Here is a 14,780-nt window from a genome sequence, read left to right on the forward strand (position 1 = left end):
AAGGAGAGTAGTGTTGGAGATCCAACCCAGGGCTGTCTGTGTGCGAGCACTTTACCAGCCGAGCGACATCACCAATCAGAGAACATGCTATTACATTAATTAACAAGCCGTGCACAGGTACCATCTCTTGTGTGGTCAGAGGACAGCTTTTGAGAGCCGATTCTGGCTGAGGCAGGGTCTCTCTCTCTCTCTCTCTCTCTCTCTCTCTCCTCTACACTGTATACTCCAGGATGGCTAACCTCCAGGTTTCTGGGTGGCTGCCCAGTCTCCCATCTCACATTGGGAGTGCCGAGATTTCAAATGCACACCACTGCCTCGGGCTTTCTACATGACTTCGGGGGATCAAACTCAGATCTTCCAGCCTGCACGACTCTCTCCTTCAAACACTTCTCCCTCGCTCCAAAAGCAGGTTTCTAAAGTAAACAGTTTGTTTTATTTAAACTGAAGGCCCAGTATTACCAACTACTATTTTCTTTCAAACTACCCCCACAGAGTCCCGCCAGGCTACCGTCTTTCCCCTGCCTCACCCCTGCCCCCACCCCGTTTCTTTTTTCAATAGGAAGATGGATCTTCAGGGTAGTGGCAACTGTCTTTTATGACCTAAGAGGAGAACTCATAAATTCCAAACCACACTGTCTCTGTTCACGCCCATGGCTGTTCTCTTTAGGGGTTTGAGTTTCATTTCCCTCTGAGTCAGAGAGGTTGTGTGCTAGCGACCTTGACCAAGCTGGTCTCCAGAGGAGCTCTCCTGTCTTGGAGCATCTACTGATTTCCATGGTGTAAACATTCCCACCGTCATCAATTTCAGGCTACCAACCTCGGGCGGCTTAGATGAGATGTTCACCAAGACCTTCCCGAGGGGGTGGCTTGTTCTAGCACACGCCAGAACAGGATTATAAAACTCTCATTTCTAAGTCCCGTCTTCTCTTCAATCTCTCTCTCCCAAAACTTTGCTGTGTTCTCAGAAGGGCGGACCAGTGAATGCAAGCACACAGGCAGAGGGGCAAGCAGGGCTGGACAATGGTTATTACGCACACCTAAGTGGCATCAAAGCTCTGTGAGTCCACGCATGCGCATTTGTGGGATAGCGGGATACTGAAGCGCTATTGCTCCACCAGGAGTGTTTGCTTCTTACTTCTGATTCCATCCTCCTCTGATTCTAATTAGGAAACATGGATTCAATTTTATGTGACGTGCGGGCTTTCCCCACTATAACTAAGTTCCCACCCCGTGAAAGACTCAGCTTTACCACTTAGAAGTCCACTTAAAGGGACTCAAGGACACGCCTCAGTTGGTAGAATGTCTGCCTTGCATGCACAAAGCCCTGAGTTCAATCCCCACCATCGTGCAAAACAGCTATGGTGGCAATACTAACATTATCATCATCGTAGCATTGGAAGGGTAGAGGCAGAAGGGTCAGAGGTTCAAAGTTAACTTGGACTACATAACCTGGGATCCCTGTTTAAAAATAAACTCTGCCTTAAGGTAATTTATAATCGTGACCTTTCCATTACGTACGAGCTGCGTGGGAGGGAGAAGAATGTGTTTTAAAGAGGCATCCAGACCTATTTTTCTAAACATTAGTTTTATTGAGATACGATTTACATGAAATATGATTCTCTCTTTTAGGGAAATGGCTCGGCAGGTAAAAATTCTAGTCCTGTGCAAACCCAGCAGTCCAGGTTCTGTCCTGGCTGTGTGTCTGGGGACCTGGTGAGGAAGCTCAAGGGGCAGCAGCCATAGAAATAAGAGAGACCCTGCCACAACCATACGAGGACTAACCAAGTCCTGAAATTTACCCTCAACCTCCACACCCACTGTGGCCGTGGCACGTGGGCACCTGTGAGCACACACAGAGACTCAAAATATTAAACACATTTTAAAATGGCGTTTCCTTTGACCACAGTCCAGACATAAAACTGGCCTTTTGCTCAAGGTCTGTTGCAGTCAACCCTCACTTTTCCCTCTGAAGCCAGAAACCATCACCAAGCTGCTTTCTGTTGCTAGGGTCGTTTATCACAAGGTTTCTAGTCTTACTGACTCCTTGCTGTGGAGTCTGCTTTGTGTATTGATGGACAGTTAGCATCCTCACTGGCCTCTGCATAGCCTATCCCTGTTTGTGTTCATGGAAAACTGTTCCAGACATTTCCACATACTATCCCCGAGGAGGGACAAAACCATCCGCCGATGAGAACTGTAGAATTTCCTATAAATGAATCACACAGTCCATACCCTCTTGCGGCCAGCTTGTTTTGTTCCGTGTCCTTTGTAGGGGCTCATCTAGGTCCTTCCATATACATATTTTCCCATTTGATTACTGCTTATTAACCCACAGTATGGATACACCATTTCTTTACTCGTTCCTTTATTGATGGAGAGTGGGCCTGCCTCCAGTTTAGAGATGTTATAAACAGAGCTGTTATTTTTAGCCCGTCATCTTCATCCATTGAGTTGCAAGCCTGGATGGCCACATGATTTCACTTAAGAGTGAAGTCATGGGGTTCTGTGTTTGTCTCCAACACGACAGGAACTTGCCAAACTGTTTTCCTAAGCTGCAACACCAGTGCTCACTGACACTGCTAGGTGTGGAAACCTTTGGGCTCTGGTTGTGGTAGGGCCTATTACTCCCTGTGATTAATTATAATTTCAAACACCGGGTTGTCTGTGGTGAGGATCGAGTTGTACTGACCAGCATCGAGCAAGTTCAGACAAGGAGCTGTCTCTCCACTGCCCCCAGCTTCACTCACTAAACATCTTTTCTGTATGTGGCCAGTTCTGGTCCTTTATATTTCTATACACATTATGTCATCACGTTGTTAATTCCTACCTCAGCTTCTCCCAATTAACCATGGGATGTTAAACTGCGACTCACTTGAATGTGTAGATCAATTCGGACAAAACCACCCTGATTTTGGTGTGTGTGTGTGTGTGTCTGTGTGTGTGCTTGGATCCAAACTCAAGTTCTTATGAATTCTAAATAATCATTCAACCACTGAGCTACACCCCCCACCCCAAATCTATCCTTAAGTCTTTTAACCTTGAACTACCTCTAAATTCTTTCAGTAACATTTTCTCTTTAAACATTTTTATTCATTCATTTTATGTGCATGGATGGGTGTTTTGTCTATGTGTATGTCTGCATACCACATGCATGCAGTGCCTGAGGAAAGCAGAAGAGAACACCAGATCTCCTGGGACTGGAGTTGCCAATGGTTGTGAGCTGCCATGTGGGTGAATTCCCACTATGCTGAATTCCCTTCTTTTAACTTCTGAACTACCTCTCCAGCCTCATTTAAAAAATTAATATACATATATATATATATATATGTATATATATATATATATATATATATGAGTACACTGTAGCTGTCTTCAAACACACTAGAAGATGGCATCAGATCCTATGTGATTTCTGGGAATTGAACTCAGGACCTCTGGAAGAGCAATCAGTGCTCTTAACCACTGAGCCATCTCTCCTTAAAAATAACTCTGTTTATAACAAAATATGTGCATTAAAAATGTATGGTATGTTTTAATTTGTCCATAAGTACATTGTGTTTTTTAAAAATGAGACCAAGGATCATATTTCTCAATTATATGCTAGCATATAGATAGAAGATTGATTAAAAAAAACCAACTATGCTGAATTCCTTTATTATTTCTGACAAATAAAAAAATTAGTCAGCCATAATGGTGCATGCCTTTGATCCCAGAAGTTGGGAAGCAGAGGTAAATGGATCTCTTAGAGTTTAAGACCAGCCTGGTGTACATACTTAGTTCCAGGCAAGCCAAGGCTACATAGTCAGACCTTTTCTCAAAAAAAAAATTAATTAATTAAAAAAATAAATGTGTGTGTGTGTGTGTGTGTGTGTGTGTGTGTGTGTGTGTGTTGTGTATATGAAGGTAAGAGACAATTTTTGGGAGTTGGTACCTCCCTTCTACTATGGATTCTGGAGTTTCAATTCAGGTCATTAGACCCAATTTGGCAAGGGCTTTGATCCACTGAGCCATCTTACTGACCCTTGTGAAAATTTCCTTTGAGTAAAATCATTATTTGCATTTTCATTGACTGGTAAGGTGCTACAGGATGCTAAACAATAGCTGCAAGTCATAAAGTTTATTGCTTCAGGTAAGAAGACATAGACACCCTTCATCTGGATTTCTAGCTTCCTGGGAAGTTTTACCACGAGTGAAAATTGCACACTATCAAATCCTTTTAATACAGCTATCAAGTTGAACACATGTTTAAAAATCTCTTTTTATTGGTAATATGGTGTACATCATTGATTGATTTATTTTTACAATTACTTTATTGTATTTAGTTTTCTTTTGCTTCTTTTTTATTCCTGGCTGGCCTGAAGCTATCTTCTTAGATCAAATGGGCCTTGAACTCAGAGATCAGCCTGCCCCTGGCTCTGCCTCCAAAGTGCTGCTATTAAAGCTGTATACCACTCTGTCTGGCCTTTGGTTGATTAAGGGTTAATTACCTTAGAGGTCCTTCCTGTGGTGATGCATTATGTATTTAAATCATCAGGAGGTTTAATTGCTAAGATTTTTATGTGGATCCCCCCCTCCCCCATTTTGGCCTGTGAACAAGTAGAGAAATGTTTTTTTTGTTTTTCTTTTTCCCTTGAACAAAATCATGGAAGATTGGCATCATCACTCCTTAAGTGCTGCACAGAACTTGGTGGTGTAGCCAACACCAACACCTGGTCTGGAGTAAAATGTGGGTGAAAATTTAGCTTTCAAACTATGCCTTGTTTCTATTACATTTATTTATTTATGAACACACACATGCACATGTGCTCGCACACACACACACACACACACACACACACACACACACACACACACACGTGCGCGCGAGCATGTGAATTGCCACAGTGGCCATTCACAGGTATGCAGAGAGGCTTGTCTCCTAGGTGTTTCTAGATTCTGTCAAGTTGGCAGTATTTACTATCACAGCAATGTAGCCCAGGTTGACCTTGAACTCACTATGTAGTCCAGGCTGGCTTCAAGTCTCACCTCAGTGGCAATATTCATCTGTAACTCCAGCTCTGGGGCCAATCTCCAAGCTCAGGCACCAGCCAGCCTAGCAAATCCATGAGCTCCAGGTCCCAGGAGAAGCCCTGTCTAAGGCAGATGCCCTGAGGCTGACCTCCAGACTCACAATGTGCATTAGCACAATCACTTCCACATCCATGGGAGATCAACAAACAGAACTGTTAGTAGCTGGCTGTGGTGCACAACTACAGTTGGGAAGTAAAATGCAAACATATCAGGTGTTCAAAGCCAGCCTCACCTACCTAGAAAATTCAGTTAGTATGGACTGAGACACTGAAGACACAGCCAAACAAACAAAATCCCAACCAATGTACCAATCAATCCCACCCACACACACACTCATACACACACACACACACACACACACACACACACACACACACACTCATACACACACACACACACACACACACACACTCATACACACACACACACACACACAAACACACTCATACACACACACACACACACACACACATGGAGAGATGTCTTAGTGGTTAAGAGCACTGACTGTTCTTCCAGAGGTCCTGAGTTCAATTCCCAAAAACCACATGGTGGCTCACAACCATCCGTAATGAGATCTGATGCCCTCTTCTGGTGTGTCTGAAGACAGCTACAGTGTACTTGTATACATAAAATAAATGTTTTTTTTTTTTTTATTTTTAAAAACCACACACACACACACACCACAATGACACAATGAATCAGCCAACCAAAATACACACACACACACACAAAAACACATCTCACAAAAACACACTTTTGAAAACTCTGTTCAAGAGAGTCAGGATGTGGTTCACTGGTGGTGCAGGTAGTTGTGGTGCCTGTGTCCTGACATACAGGGGTGCTTAAGAAAAGCTAACTCCTCTCCCCTAGATTTAAAAACAATATATATTTAAAATTTATTTTTATGGGTATGGGAGTTTTTCCTGCATGCCTGTCTGTGCACAATGTGCATGCAGTACCTGCAGGAACCAGAAGACAGCGTCAAACCCACACTGGGACTGGAGTTCCAGATGGTTGGTTGCAAGCCACCAAGTGGATGCTAGGAATCAAACCCAGGTCTTGTGAAAGAGCATTGAGTACTCTTAACTGCTGAGCCATCTTTCCAGGCCTCCTCCCCAACTCTCTTACTCTATGGAAGAGAAGAATAACTCTCACCACATGCGGAAGCTATGAGGACAAAATGAACCCCTAGATGGAACTGCCGCATGCAGGTCATGTCAGTTTCTGTACACCCTGGTTCCTGTTACAACCTCTACCATCATCATCATCATCACAATAACAATAATAACAATAACAATAATAATAATAATACCACCCCCATCATGCACCATTCTACCCACATCAGCTAACCAATCCCATCAGAGATACAGGTGTCTGATGTATAGCTCTTTCCTCCCTGACTCTCTCCAGGTGACTCCAATGAGGTGTCAGCTATCCTTCCTCCACCAAAGCGTGGGCAAAAGATGAAGGCAGCGAGCTCAAGCCCTGTATGGCTTCCCATGCGCTTGGCTCCAGAACCGCCGTTTATTTGCCAAGTTTCTTTAGCTCTGTTTATATAGTTTAAAAAAAAATAAAAAAAGGAATTCCAGTGCATCAAAGAGTTGTGTTTTATTTTACTTCTCTCACTTAAAGGACAAGGTGTTTCTTCCTGTTATTATATGTTCCTTTAAATAATCATTTTTATTTGCTATAGAGTATTCTATCCAATATGCTCATACAAAACTACACTAAGTTGTTTTCCTATTTTCAAATGTTTGAGTTGTTCTTAATTTAAAAATTATTATTAAAAACTCTATGGTTCGCCGGGGGTGGTGGTGGCACACACCTTTAATCCCAGCACTTGGGAGGCAGAGGCAGGTGGATTTCTGAGTTCGAGGCCAGCCTGGTCTACAAAGTGAGTTCCAGGACAGCCATGGCTACACAGAGAAACCCTCTCTTGAAAAACAAAACAAACAAAAAACAACCCAAAAAACAAAAACAAATAAATAAAAACAAAAAAACAAACCAAAACCAAAACTAAACCAGACCAAACCAAACCAAAAACCAAAAACCAAACAAACAAAAACAACAAAAAACTCTCTGTGGTTCATGTATTTACAACCAAACGTTAGTATGTAGTTTCAAAAATTTTCTTAACAGACACTCCTTAAACAGGATCTTTACGCCAACACTTAATATTATCACAAGTTTTAAATCAGGGTTTGGTTTTCCCAAATCTTCGCAACATTTATCATTTTTTTTTATCATTTACATTTTAAAAAATATTTGAGGGGTTGAAGAGATAGCCCTGAGGTTAAGAACACTGGCTGCTCTTGCAGAGGACCTGGGTTAGGTTCCCAGCACCCACATTGACAGCTCACAGGCATCTGTAACTCCAGTCCCAGGAGATCTAATGCCCTCTTTTAGCCTGTGAGGGCTCTGTACTCAAATGCACATTACCCCACCTACACCCCACACACATTAAAAAAAAAAGTCTTTAAATAGCAGTTGGGGGCAAGCTTCTTTACAATTTAACTCAAAATCTTTAAAGGAAAGAGAAAAGAAGGGCTGTCTGCTCATCAGAACAAGAGAGTAGGGACACTGGGTGTCACAATTCATTTCCATCTTGGGGACACAAACTGCCCCACTCCTGGTTGTATTTCCGAGGAAAGATAAAGAAGGGGGAAGTCTCACCATCTCTCTCCACCTAAGTAATGATGTTCCAACAACAGGGCAGTTTAAGAATCTCAGGGATGGCCACCTCTGCCAGACCTCAAACCAAACCCTTTGCTCCCTCCCTCCCTCTTTCCTCCCAGTCACTGATAAACTCTGTAAAGTGAGGCTCCAAGTTACACTGGACACTATAATCTTTCCAGAGCAGCAGTCATGAGAGGAAGAGAGCTAACGTGGGCCAGCCACATCCAAGGCTGCTAAGATGCTGGGTTAGAGGGTGGGGATCAGGACAGCACCAGGCAGATCTACTTTTATAGGAGTGGCTGGGAGCAACTCAGCACTCTGAAAGAAGTGATGCTGGAAACTACGTAGGGGTCAGGTGAGCAAAGCGCATGCGCGGAAGCGATTGTCCAGGACAAGGCCAAAGTGTTTCCTAAGCTACTGGAGAAGTTAACCAAACAGCCTCCTTCTTTCCCGACCCTGCCTCCCTTCCCTCTTTCCTTCTTCTCTTTCTGGGTTCGCTCTTTTTGAGACAGTTTTTCTGTTTAACCCTGGCTGTCCCGGAACTGTCTTTGTAGACCAGTCTGGCCACGAACTCACTAAGATCTGCCCACCTCTGTCTCCGAATTCTGGGATTCAAAGTGTAAACCACCACCAATTGGCTTTCTTTTGCTCTTTTTTGAGCTAGGGTCTAACATTGTAGACTGGAACTCATTATGTGACTCAGGCTGATCTTGAATTCCGTCTTCTGAATGTTGGGCATGCGCTACTTCCAGCCCTCCCCTCTCCTCCTCTTCCTCTTCCCTCCAATTCTCTTCCCTATTCCCTCCTCCCCCCTCCCTTCTACTTCTCTTCATCTTCTTCCCCTTCTCTCCCCTCCCCTCTCCCATTTCCCCTCCCCTCCTCTCCTGTTTTAGTTAGCATTAACTGTCAACACAGCCTAGAATCACCTGGGGGTGGGTGGTGGGGCGAGAGACTCTCAGTGGAGTAAGTGATACTGGGTTGGCCTATGGACACCGGAAGCTGAACCAGCAAGCCTTGTTCCTTCTTCTTGACCTCTCACAGCAACGAACTGTGACCGGCAAAGGTAAGCCAAACGAACCTCTCCTCCCCCAAGTGCTTATAGTCAGGGTCTTCTCACAGCAATGGAAAGGGGCCTGGGTACTCTACTCCTGGGATTGATCCTAGTCCCTCTGCATGCCAGGCAGGTGCTCTGCCACTGCTCCAGCCTCAACTCTCTTTTCAACTTTTTCTTTGTTTGTTTACTTGAGACAGGGTTTATCTGTATAGCCCTGGCTGTTCTGGAACTCCCTCTGTAGATCAGGCTAAGACCCTGTAGATCCAATTAAGAGAGCTGCCTGTTCCTGCCTCCTAAGTGCTGGGATAAAGGCATGCTGTTGCTGTGCCCACCCCCTTGTAAACGTTTTAAACATTCTTACATTGATTGATTGATTGATTGATTGATTGATTGATTGGTTTTTTGAGACAGGGTTTTTCGGTGTAACAGCCCTGGCTGTTCTGGAACTGGCTCTGTAGAGCAGACTGCCTTGAACTCACAGAGATCTACCTGCCTTTACCTCCTGAGTGCTGGGATGAAAGATGCAGGCCACCACTGCTGCCTCTGTCGCCACAACCACACCTGGCACATGGTTTGATTCTTCGAAATTACATTCTAGTAAATTTACTAGGTTGGGATTGAGCATACTCTGGGACCTCAACAAGCCCTGAAATTTAAAATTCTCCAGCCTCAGGCTCTCAAGTAATAAGACTACAGGCTGGACAAACAGGCCTGGAATGTGTTCTTTTCTTTTTTTCTAAAAAAGGTTTATTTAATTTATGTATGTGCCTACATGTGTCTGAAGACACACCAGACATCGGATCCCATTACAGATCTTTGTGAGCCACTATGTGGTTGCTGGGAATTGAACTCAGGACCTCTGGAAGAGCAGTCAGTGCTCTTAACTGCTGAGCCATCTCTCTACCCCCTTTGAAATGTTTTCTTGATTGCCATCCCATCATCTACCTTTGAGGCAGGAAATGATGGGATGGCATCATCTTTACTATCTTTACTATCTGTATACCCCAGAATAGGGGCTGAGGGCACTTTCCTTCACACAGAGATTCTCCTGTACTCCCCAAGCAACCAGATTAGGGGGGCAGGAGACCTGTGTACCTAGGGGGCCCCACTCACCTGTCAAAGTTAAGCTGGCTCCCCTGCAGCAGAAGGGGCCACAGGCCATGTGGGTGACCCTCTCTGTCTGTCTTCCTCTGTTGCTATCTCACTTTGCTGAGCTTCTAGGCCCAGATTGAGGGTAGCAGGAGGTGCTGCCTTTGGGATGGACCAGCTGACAGCCCAGCACACTCCAAGACTCCCTTTGTGCTGGGTGGGGTGGCCAGGCCTTCCCTGGAGATCTTAGCAGTCCAGGGCCAGAGAGCCACACAGCTCCTCATGAAACCTCAAAGCGTTCTTTGTTCTGCGGCTGAGGACCCAACCTTTGGCTGGTTGCTCGGAGGCTGCTGGGAGATTCCCTTAGTGAAAGAAAACGGGGTTTGGATGAAGATCACAAGGAAGTCAGTTCTTTGCTGCTCTCCACTGGAGAGAGGCTCTGGCCACTTCCATTCTGCTGCTGCTGCTGCTGTCTTTGGGAGTGTGGAAGCCAGCTTTTGGTGTAACTCCAGGGAGCCTTGAAATCTATGACACCTGGGCCTGCCCCCACAGGGACTCAGACTGGTAGGGCTGGTGAGACTTCCAATGTGTCATCTGATTTGCGGACCACTGGCTTATACCTGAACTTTACATAGTGACCTCTTCCTGTGATGACAGAGCATTGACGCCCCTCCCCCCACCCCCCAACCCCATCCCTTTTTCCTGGCAGGGAGCTCCACAAGAATCTTTGTTTAGTTAGTGTGAGGCTATACTATTGCTGGAGCTGACTGGAAGCCTCCATTTCCTCGTCTGGAATGCAGGGAGGGCCAGTATTCTTTCCAAATAGTGGTTGCTCTGTTCTGAGCTGCTTGCTGTCTTAAGCGCTTTGTCTGAATTAAGCCACTGGGTCTTCACAGCCCCTAGGAGACAGGTACTGTTACTACTCCTGCATACCAGGCAGGGAAGTAAGAACACAGGAGGCGGTGGGGATCCAGCCCAGGATCCGGGAATCGCCTGGCCTGGGAGACTGCCTGCCTGCCTGATGTTCTCCAAGGGCTGGATGGGCTGCATTGTGCACTGCAAGAGCATCTTCCTCTCACCAGCTGCTAGCATCGTTACTGTTAGCTCCCCACTCCACCCTTCTACCCAGCCTCCCTCCTCTTCCTTTCATTCACCAAACAACAGTGTTCACTACCAACAAGGGTGGCAGATAGGTGGCAGGTGGAGGGGGGAATCTGTAAGTTGAAGGTCAGATGTGACTCTTTCAGATATAGCCTCCCTCATAGAGTCAGGTCTTGGGGGGGGGGGGGCTCCTGCCTATGCTTGTTGAGGTCTCCTTCCCTCTCATTCCTGCCCTTCTGGGTAAAATTCCATATCCCTTGCTTTCTTCTTCCCATGAGGCCCATTGACATTTTGAAATGGGTTTCTCAGCATTTCACCTGACACAAAGCGTGCCCAAAGAGGAAGGACAACAGATGCGGTTGGAGATCAGGGTGGGAAACCTTGGCTTTGGGAACACTGGCTAGCCAGAAAGGCTCACAGCCTAATCCCCACTGCTTTGCACAGCTAAGCTGGTTAGTCAATGCAAGTATTTGCCAGTGGCGGTAGCTACAGGCCAGGAATCCAGGGACAATGTTAGAGGTGGTCACAGTTGTGGGACAAGATGTTGGGAGCAGAGGAAGAGGCATGCAGGCTGAGGGAGGAGTGTGGTGAAGGCTGGGATGTGGAGGAACTAAGATGTCCAGGAGCGAAGGATGTTTGCTGGAGCATGGGACCTGAGCAGAGAGTGGAGATGTAGGGATGAGAGGGTCTGACCTAGAATCTCACGTGACCTGAGGACACGGTGCCTTTGTCTCACAGAATGTCTCACAGAATGGGGTTTCACAAAGAACCTGGAGCCTCCTTGGTAAGTCTTGAAACTAAGATCCAAACCTCTGGCATTTAAATAGAGTAGAAAAGGGGCTGGGGAGATGGCGTGGTGGGTAAAGTGTTTGTGTGAAACTATGAGGACCTGAGTTCAAGCCCCAGAATGGACACAAAGAGAAGCAGGACACAGGGTTTGTAATCCCAGCACTGGGAGGTGAAGACAGGAGGACCCAGCGGCCAGGAAGCTTATCCTAAGCTCCAGGACAGAGAGAGACCCTGTCTTAAGAGGTCCATGACACTTAAAAGCCAACACTTGGAGGTTGTCCCCTGGACTCTATGTGCATGCATATATGTGTCTACACGTCTGCACACATACACAGTAGGAAGCATAAATGCATTGTCTATGGTAGTGGGAAGAGTGGTTTTGTGAGATGGGATCAGAATTTGCTGGTACTGAGGTTTTCAGAACGAGGCTGGGCCCCTACAGAGGATGCCATTCTTACAGAAGGGTGGCTCTGCCAAGGGTCCCTGCATGAAAGAGGCCCATGGCATGCTCTGGGGAACCCCCTGGGCATCTTGTGATGGACTGTCTGGGTACAGAGTGGGAGGGGCTGGAGCTTGCACCTGTGGCTGCTGGCATTTCCCTGAGGCTGCCTGTCGTTTGAAGGCTTAACTGCGACCTGCTGCGGTAGCTCTTGCTGAGTTGCAAAGCATTCGCGGGGGTGGGGGTGAGCGTGCGGACTCTCTGCTTAATTAAAACGGGGAGAAGTTGACTTGAGGGACCTTTACTGGGTTTTGATCTTGGCTCCTGCTCTCTCTGCCGGCTCTCTAACTTGACGGGGAAGAAAGCTTTTTCCTGCTCTTTCTTCTTCAGCCCTTTCCATCTTTCAGAGCCCCGGCAGGTGCTGCTGGGCGTTCTGCCCTCCTCCTCCTCCATCTTGAAAGGGCTGGACTCTGGGTCAGTTGATACACTGGGTACTATTTGTTGGAAGGGGAAGGTTGCCTGGTCATCCACTTCAATGACTGTGGTCTTGACCCCTTCAAGGGTTTTTCAAACCATATCTATCTAGTGTCCCTACAGCATGACATGGCAGGCTCTCATGGCAAATCCAGATAGTTTCTGTGTTGCTTGGCTAAAATGAAAGATACATAGATGTAGGGACCAAGGTCCCATCTGTCACATTCTTTATTACCAATGGCTTGTGAATAAGTTCCCCTAGAACCTCGTTCATTACCTGTAAAACAAGGAGTGGAGGGAGTAGCTGGAGAGTGTTCCTACCGAGGGCTGGACTCTCTTACTAGGGTAATTTGGCTGACCAGATAGACTAGCTGGGTTTGTAGACAAGGTTAAATCTTTCAAATATAATATAGACACAGAAAGTCAAGGTTAAACATCATCCACTGAGTCTGTCATACAGGAAAACACTGAGTGTCTGGCTCTCGGCCCAGAACATATAGATCAGTGTCGTACTTGAGCGGTGTTACCTGGCTGGGTTTATAGCTGAGCTCTCAAGAAAGGTTGTATTAGAATATCTAAAGGATGTGTTCTTGCCTGCCCTTCACTCCACAGAACATGAAGTGTGTTCATAGAAAGCTGTGTGCAGTTGGCTGACCTAGGCCAGAGCGGTGTCCTTCTCCAAGTTCTTCCATTTTTACCCTCTGAGCTTGACTGCAGTGGCAAGCAGGGCAGTTTATGTCAGCTTCATTCTTATATTTCAGGAAGGGAAACTGAGGCTCAGAGTATTGAGTGCATCACACTGCAAGTTCGTGGAACTAATAAATGATGTAGGTTCCATTCCAGTGCCCTCCAGTGACGGCTGCTGACATGCAGGTATCCACTACACAAGAGACAGGCGCCATCTGTTAAGTAAAGGACACCGCAGCTATCAGCTATACCAGTCTTTTGAAGAGGGAAAGGGAGCAGTCAGAAGCCAAACACTTGAATAACAACAGTAGGGGGTTAACCCAGGAAGTCTCTGGTGGTATCCAATGAAAAACAAACACTTCCGCAAAACCTCAGCTTCTGAGGACATTTCTGGGGCCATGCCATCATGGCCCTGTGAGCTGGGAGTCCTGTGAAAGACAGAGAACCCTAGTGAGGATCAGGCCCAAGTGCTCCAAGCTTGGATAGGCTCAAGCCTTCAACTGGTTTTCATGCTAACCTACAATTGTCCCCAAGCCAATCTTAGTTTCCTGAATTCTTCCAGTGGCCAAAGCCCGCTGCTCACGGAGAATCCTTTAGGGCCAGACACACTGTCTGGGAACCATGTGCGGAGAGTTCATTTCTTCTCACAATGTTAGGTTCAATTTTCCACACAAGTCTTTGGGCCTCAGAAATGGGAAGTCAGTCACCTAAGGTTTTGCACAGCTAGCAAGTGATGTAGTCAGGGAACAACTGTGGGGCAAAGGTCGTGAGAAAGCATGTCCTTATTTCTGATTGGCTGCTAGCAGTTAAGAGGCAACTGGGTCTGTTGGGCAGGTCTACAGGTACATTGGGAGTGAGAGTGTACAGGATCTATTTAAGCTGGTGGCCTCCTCGGAGATTAGGCAATCAAGTTCAGTGAAGATGAAGAAGGCTTGGCTCCTGCCAGGTCAGGCATATGGGAAGTTTATTTATTATTTTGTTCATTGATGTAACCAAATACTCGAGAAGAAAACAATAGTTTTGAGGGGATCATGGTAGAAGGGCAGGAGATGAAGGGAGGCACGGTATCAGGAACAGGAGGCTGGTAGGACACAATTGCACCAGCAGTCAGGAAGCAGAGAGTGAACAGGAACTGGGGTTGGGTCATAGAATCTCAAGATCCATTACTAGTGACTTCTTCCTTCATTATGGCTCCACCTTTTGTGCCGCAAGTGTTTGAATACACGAGCCCACATGGGACGTTGTACATTCAAACCATAACATCCAGCAACAGGAGGCACCTATGTATGGGAAGAGGGGATAGGAGCCAGAGCCAAGATGCATCCAGGCCTGGGCCTCTCTGGGAAGCTGGGGATCTATGCGAAGACCATTCGCATTACACTTGGGAAGACCCAAGTTTCA

This window comes from Mus musculus, chromosome 11 (genome assembly GCF_000001635.26).
Source record: "Mus musculus strain C57BL/6J chromosome 11, GRCm38.p6 C57BL/6J".
Taxonomy (NCBI): Eukaryota; Metazoa; Chordata; class Mammalia; order Rodentia; family Muridae; genus Mus; species Mus musculus.